Raw genomic sequence first — 8,013 nt, forward strand, 5'->3', positions numbered from 1 at the left:
CTTGGGCCGCAAGGACTGCCATCTACACCCTTCACTGTACAAGTCCCCCCTACCAAGACTTTTCATGTTCATTTCTGCCTTGAAAAAGGCAGCTCAGGCAAGGGAGAGAAACATGATCTTCAAAGACTGTTCCTTGTAGCAATCTGAATTCTAAGAATGATTACATGGGTGTGGGGAATACAAGATCTCACCTCAGAGAAGATAAACGTTTTTCACTCACGCTGCCAATTCTTCAGGGATCATTCTCCTGCCATCTCAGAAAACATGCTTTGTTTGCTATGTGATCTTCTGCTCTGTTGATCAGAGTTTTCATTCACACTGTGTTAACTTTTACCTCAAGCATCTCAGACTTCATATAATTTGCTTATTACGTTTCTCTAGTTTTCATTGAACACACAGTGCAAACAAAGGCAAAGACTGAAGGGGTCATTTTGCAAACACAACAGCTCACACTAAAAACACACATGAGCATCAAATCTTAAAACGTGGGCTTTCTCCTGTTTTCATCCCGGAGAGGAGGAATCCTCATCATCTTCCTGTTTTTGTCACTGAACGACCAGGGGGTCTCGTCTGGGGACTCAGAGCAGTGAGAGGCCACACTGCTGGACTGGTGACTGTGGGCAGGAGCTGCCCAGTTGCTGAGGCTGCTTCAGCATCCAAGGGTACCCCTTTGTTTAGCCTTGACCGGGGTAAGGTGGCACTGGTGGTCAGGTTTAAATTTGAAACTGATTGGGTAGAGTTCAAAAGAAGTCCCTGATTTAACTGAGAGGGTCCCATGGAGTTATCTGTAATATAAGCTTCTGAAGCCTTTAGCACCAGTGATCTAGCAAGTTTCAGATCCTCCAGAGAGCATTGGCCTGACTCCATCTGCTCCATGTCATCATGGATCTTAAAGGTGGCAAAACTGAAAAGATATTCAGACTTGTCACTGAAGATGCTATAATCTATGACTGTTTTCCTACTTGTATTGATGATTACAAATGGCAGCTGAACGGTGGAGTTCAGCGCTGGAGAGCCCTGGTTCTGCTGTTCATTTTGCCGAATTCTCTGTAGCAGGTCTTTGAAAGTGATTTGCTGTAGGAGAACGTCTTGCAGGTGAGCCCGTTTCTGCTTTACCCATTCCATCCACTTCTGCTTCTGTCTCTCCAGGCTTTGACTTCCTGAACAGAGTTGATGGGCAAGCCGATCCACTTGATTTCTCTTTTTTTCCCCTTTAAAATTACATTCACTTCCATTAGCACATTTAAAGCATCATAAATTCTTTGTCTCATCATAAGCCGAATCAGCTGCCAAACGAATCGGTGAACTCTGACACCAGCTCATCAGCTACTTCAATATATGATGCTGTACTTTTCTCTGAACTTTCTCATGCACTTTCATTGAAAAATGTCTCCAGACTTCCATTTTTATGTCCTCTTTTGCTTCATTTACTGGTCTAAGGAAGCATCTGTATTAATCTTAATGAAGCCAAATCTGTCAGACTTTCCATTTTAATTTGGTGCTTTGGGTTGTAGAGCTCTTAATCCTACCCCGACTATGCCAGTTGTGGCACTCTGGCTAGGCAAATGTCTGAAATCCTGTTGACATCGCCAGTTGTTGAGCTCTTAATCCTGTTGGTGATGCCAATTGTAAAGCTAGGCGACCACGCCAGTTGTCGGGCTCTTTTACCTGCCGGTAATACTGCCAACTGGGCCAATTGTTGAGCTAGGGCTGGGATTGGAGACCACAGACCCCTCAAGCCCATTCACAGACTCGGTCACAAACCCTTCACATGCCAGGCTGGGTTCCTAGACCCCTCATATGCCAGGCTGGGTCACCAGACCCCTCACATGCAGATCTATGAGCTAGGTAACCGGCCAAAAGGTCCTTGGAGCCATAGGCTGGAAAGCATGGCTGCGCTGGGCGGATGCCCGAGGCAGACACCCGCCCACCTGCTTCACTAAAACTCCTCTCTCTACTCTCTCTCTCTCTTTCTCTCTCTCAAGAACACAAGAATAGCAACAAAACTAAAAAGATACATTCGCATGCATGCACACTAACTACACACACACACACACACACACACACACACACACACACACACACACACACACACACACACACACACAGACAATTTGCAAACCACACCCAACAGGACCCGAGGAAAGGGCCCTGATCAAACTATTCTATTTTCCCAACAGGGGTCATGAAAAGAAATCTTCTGCCACCCTGGGTCTTTTATCCTAAATTTCTTCTTTATTATTTTTTATAAGATTTATTGTTCTGCTCTTCATATTTAGGACTACAATCCATTGGAATTATTAGTTGATGGTGTGAGGTAAGGGTCAGTTTCCATTCCCACATTTTCTTGAAAGGGCTACCTTTTCCCTGTGCTCTTTAGTGCCACGTCAATCACAGCCCAAGTGTCCACAGCTCCATCAGTTTGTTTCTGCACTCTCTTGTCTGTTTCTTAGTCTATCTTTGCACAAATACCACACACATGACCCCATCCCCTTAGCCTCTCTGCTCATTACCTCTTTTCAATCCTATTCAGTCCCACTCTCCCTGCCAAGTGGCCTGTTCCCATAAGCCCATGAACAAGTTCAAGCCTCTTTGTCTTGGAATAAACCTCTCAAATCCCCTCCAGGTCCTGCCATTTCCTTTTTCTCCCATTCACAGCCATACTTTTAAAGGGCTGTCTACACCTGTGATTTCAAATTTTTTAGGCTTGCATACTTTTTTAAATAAATGGAAAACCATGTAGCCCCTTACACATTTGAGAATTGATATCTAAACACCAAGGGTTTGGATTCCGTACTGTCCAGCCACCAAAAAAATAAAAAAATAAGTAAAGAAAATTGACACCTAATTCAAACCATCCTTACCCACACTTGCACCCTTCTGGTTACCAGGCAGTCTCTCTTCTTCACCCCCCTTGTACTCTTCCAGCCTCTGCACAACAGCTTCTGATGCCTGCATGCCACTAAAGCTGCTCCACACAAGGTCCTTAGACCTCTGGGTCACTAAATTGTGGGGACACTTTCAGTCTTTGCCCTACCTGTCTTCTCTGCAGCATTTGAGGTTCTTGGCATTCCCACTTTCTCAATGCCCTCCCCCTGGGTGCCCATGACATCACACTGTACTGGGTCCCCACCTCTCTAACATGCTACTTACGGACTCTGATGGAGCGACTGAGGGGAACAGACAGGGAAAGGGGATGGCAGGTGCCTGAACACTTACCCCGGCTCCACCGTCTTCCTCTCCCACAGTGCCAACCCCATACCAAGACCTGTTGATCATATTCCACACACGCACAACCTTTTTCCCACACACAAAAAATAGTGTTGATCATTGTAAAAATGTAAGCAAGCTGAAAAGAAAAAGAAAGAAAAAATCTCCTAAAATTCCCCTAACCTGAGAATAATCCATCACCATAATGTCGGACATCATCCCTTCATTTGCCTCTCTATGCATTTATACACACCAGCTTGTACTTTAAAAAGTTAACGAAATTAGTTATCATAGGCACCCTTTCCTTTTTTCTTTTTGAAAGTTTTACTTATTTATTCATTTTGACTTTCCTGCTCCAGACAATCAATGTTAACATTCTGGTGTGGGTCCTTCCATACTTTCTGTGGAGTATGCATAAAGCAAATGTACTTCACAGGGCCTGATTTTCCAAAGTCTTGCAGTTTCAAATATTGACCTTGCAAAAGACAGGAAATTTTCCTCAGGCTGTAGTCTCTGTTGTTGTAAGATAAAGAATTGTAACACAGCAAGGTTTCTGGCTCAAAGACAGACAGGTTACTGATTGATATGTAAAGATACTGGGAAATTGCTGTAAGAAGAGAATGTTTGCTAAGATCAAGCTTTTGTTGGTGGATCAACTTAACTTCTTGAAAATTGCATTATAGAAGGTCACCTTGCTTGTCTTACTGAATGCTACCGGCTTCTATTGTTAAACTTGTTAAACTATACTTAGCAAAAACCCCACCTATGGTTGCTTCCTGTAACTTCCTGGTCTGGAGAATAAATGTGAGAAGAGAACCTCAATTCGTGGTTAATTTCCCAATGGAAGGAATGCCTCTATCTTGAGGGTTCTGGGAGATTAACCCCTTTTGGGGGCTTCTCACTGCTCAGACAAGATGGGCTTTGAGTAATCTTTGGCAGCTCTGTCACCCAGGGGAAAAGGGATGACAAATCCATGGGAGGCAAAGCAACACTCCATTTGTTAATGGAACCACACATAAAAACACTGGCATTTATGTAGGATTATTTTTGTCATTGTTTTTATATAAAAATGTGACCACGTTATATACATATCTCTTCTTTTTGTTTATTTAACTTAACCATTCATATCAATTAGTATAACTCTAATCCATACTTTTTTTTTTTTTTTGGTGGCTGGCTGGTCTGGGGATCCGAACCCTTGACCTTGGTGTTGTAACAGGCTGAATGGAAGTGACTCCATTTTGTTAAACTTCTAAATTAAAAAGTTTTGTTTCTTACTCTTGTAAGCTGAACCACATAGCTTGCAGCTGGACATTAGAATACAACGACTCTCGTTCACATGATTGCTAGAATATAATGACTTTTGCTCATACTGTATACAGAATAATTGTAGAAGGAATTATTAACCCAGGTGGCCATTCTTTACTAGTTTACGAACTAGATCTTTTTGAGGTTAACAGGAACTGAATCCATGACTTGACTTCATGGAGGATGGTCACCATGAATCAGCTTCCAGCCGAGAAGTTTTTTGATGTTTATCTGCAATTTTATGATTATGCCTGCACGTCCCTGCTTAGATCACCATGAATCAGCCCCCTACCACCTGTCCCTATAAAACCCTTTCCAAGTCTGGGAAAAGTGGAGATGGTCTCTGAGACATGAGTCCACCATTTCCCTAGGCTGCTGGCTTCCTGATTAAGGCTGCCTTTCTTTACACTAACACTTGCCTCTCAATTATTGGCTATTGATTGGCGAGCAAACAGACCTTTAGAGTTTCAGTAACAGTGTTACAACACTGCATTCTAACCAACTGAACTAACTGGCCAGCCTAAAATTTTTTATTGAAACACATTGATGTACATATTTATGGGGTACAGAGTTATATCTCAATACATGTATATAATGTGTAATGATCCATTCAGGGCAATCAGCACATTCATCCTTGCAAGACCCAATCATTTCTTCGTGATGTGCACATTTGATTTCTCTTCTAGTCGTTTGGTGACATGCAGTAAATCATTGTTAATTACAGACTCCTGGGTCGACTGTACACCAATAGGACTTATTTTTCCTCTGTAGCTGTAATTTTTGTGTCCATTAATAAGACTCTCACCATCTCCCCCTCTGCCCTCCCGCCTTTAGTAACCACAGTTCTTCCCTCTCCATTTAACGATTCAACTTATTATATTATTATTATATGTATTTTAACAGGCTTAATTAACTTTACTTTTCCTTGTATAAAAACCCTATCTTGTAGCCACAGCTGGAGCCTGGGTCCTCTGCATGGAGATTTTGGTGTTGGTCTTTACAAGATGGGCAGTGAATTCCTGATGGGGAGACTTGGTGAACATGCTCTCCTTCCACAGGTCATAGGTCAGATAGCTGTAGGTCTTAGAGATGGCATCAAAGGTGGCTTTGATGAAGTTGCCCAGGGTGGCTATGCAGCCCCTGGCTGAGGTGTAGCAGTTGTCAGTATCAGCCATCATCAGCAGCTTCTTGGGTACAGGGGCCGAGATGATGTCAGTGCCTCTGGTGCAGGGACGAGGCGCACCAGCACAGAGCCCCAGCAGCCTGTCACCTTGCAAGGGACAGTGTGGTGCTTACCAATCTTGTTCCCACAGTAGTCTCTCTGCACCAGGACAATAGAGAGCTTGGCCAGGATGATGGCCCCTCAGATGGCGGTGGCTACTCCTTGGAGCACTTAACACCCAGACTGACATGGCAATTATAGTCCTTCCTGGTGACAAAGACCTTGAGCCTGGTCTGCTGGCCAGCTTTTGCACTGGCATAATCTTCAAAACCTCATCCTTGAGGGATGCCCCCAGGAAAAAGTCAATAATCTCAGATTCTTTGATGGGCAGGGAGAAGAGATGGATCTCCTCCAGGGACTGACCTGATCTTCATGTCCTTGACCAAGTGGCCCAGCTTGTTGATGGGGATCCACTCCTTGTCCTTGGCCTTGTCTACATAAGTTCCACAGCCCTGACCCCCACCCCCACTGCTAAAGCCTCTGTGAAAGCCGCTGTAACCTCCCATTCCAGGGCCCCTGGGTCCTCCCACTGCACCAGTGTCATCTGTCATTTGGTACTCTCTTGGAGAAGAAGCATATTTGTTTTCGTTTTGTTCTTTTTTAGCTCCCTGTTATGAGTGAGGACATGTGGTATTTCTTTTTCTGTGTCTGGCTTATTTCACTTAACATAATTTTCTCTAGGCTCATCTATGTTGCTGTGAATTGCAGAATTTCATTCTTTTTTTATGGCTGAGTAGCATTCCATGGTGTGTGTATATATATATATACCACATTTTCCTTATCCAATCATCCATCAACAGACGCTTAGTTGGTTCTATATCTTGGCTATTGTGAACAGAGCTGCGATAAACATGGGAGTGCAGGTGTCCCTTCAACATGATGATTTCTATTCCCTTGGGTGTATACCCAGTATTTGGATTGCTGGATCATATGAAGGACCTATCTGTAGTTGTTTGAGGAACCTCCATACTGTTTTCCAAAATGGCTGCACTAATTTACAGTCCCACCAACAATAAGGGTTCCCTTTCCTTTGCATCCTTGTCAGCAATTTGTTATTTTCTGTCTCTTTGACAATAGCCAGTCTAAGTGGGTGAGATGGTATCTCAATGTGGTTTTGATTTGTGTGTCCGCGATGATTAGTGATGTTGAGCATTTTTTCATATACTTGTTCACCATTTGTATGTCTTCTTTTGAGAAATGCCTATTCAGCTCCCTTGCCCATTTTTTAATTGGGTTATTTTTTTTTTGCTACTGAGTTGTATGAGTTCCTTGTCCCTTTGTCAGATGTGTAGTTTGCAAATATTTTCTCCCATTCTCTAGGTTGTCTCTTCGCTCTGTTGATTGTTTCCTTTGCTATGTGGAAGTGTTTTAGTTTGATAAAATCACATTTCTTTATTTTTGCTTTTGTTGCCTGTGCTTTTGAGGTCTTATTCTAAATATACTACAGGGCTGGCTGATTAGCTCAGTTGGTTAGAATGTGGTGTTACAACACTCAGGTCAAGGGTTCAGATCCCAGTACCAGCCAGCCACCAAAAAAAAACCCCTGAAAGACAAAGACCAAAACTGCACGGTACTGGCGTAAAAACAGACAATTGGACCAATGGAACAGAATAAAAAGTCCAGAAATAAGCCCACATACTTACAGCCAACTGATCTTTGACAAAGGCACTAAAAACATACCCCAGGGAAATGACAGCCTCTTCAATAAATGGTGCTGGGAAAACTGGACATCTGTATGCAGAAGAATAAAACTAGACTCCTATCTCTCATCATATACAAAAATCAATTGAAAATGGATCAAGGACTTAAATGAAAGACCTGAAACTGGAAAACTTCCAGATGTAGTCCATCCTTATTAATGGCTGTGTAATATTCCATGGCATGGGTGCACCACCACTTATTGCCCCATGAAGAACTTCCTTTGTTTTTCAGTTTGGTTTGGTTTTCACTGCTATGGCTGATGCTTCAGTAAATATGCTTGTATGTATCCATCCTCACGTGCTCTTGTCCTTATTTTTATGGGGGTTGAGTCCCAGGTGTGAATTGTTGGGTTAAAAAGTGTGTGTATATGAATTTCACTAGATATTTGCAGATTGTTTTCCAAAGACTGTCATAAAACACATTTTCACCAACAATAAATGAGAATGGTACACTTTCCCCCACATATCCACAAGTCGTAGGTGTCCTTTGTGTTTTTGTTTTTATTTTTTAAATTTTTATTTTAAAAATTTATTTACTGATTTATTTTTCTAACATTGAGTCATGTGAAGCAG

At 42.6% G+C, this 8,013-nt stretch overlaps 2 pseudogenes; both read right to left on the reverse strand.

Annotated features, from left to right (window-relative positions):
* Nucleotides 1-503: 503 nt before the first annotated feature.
* On the reverse strand, nucleotides 504-1,404 carry LOC134379013 (transcription factor Dp-2-like; annotated as a pseudogene).
* Nucleotides 1,405-5,456: 4,052 nt separating this feature from the next.
* Nucleotides 5,457-6,291, reverse strand: LOC134379014 (small ribosomal subunit protein uS5-like; annotated as a pseudogene).
* Between the last annotated feature and the right edge of the window lie 1,722 nt (nucleotides 6,292-8,013).

The sequence above is a fragment of the Cynocephalus volans genome, chromosome 5 (genome assembly GCF_027409185.1).
Source record: "Cynocephalus volans isolate mCynVol1 chromosome 5, mCynVol1.pri, whole genome shotgun sequence".
Taxonomy (NCBI): domain Eukaryota; kingdom Metazoa; phylum Chordata; class Mammalia; order Dermoptera; family Cynocephalidae; genus Cynocephalus; species Cynocephalus volans.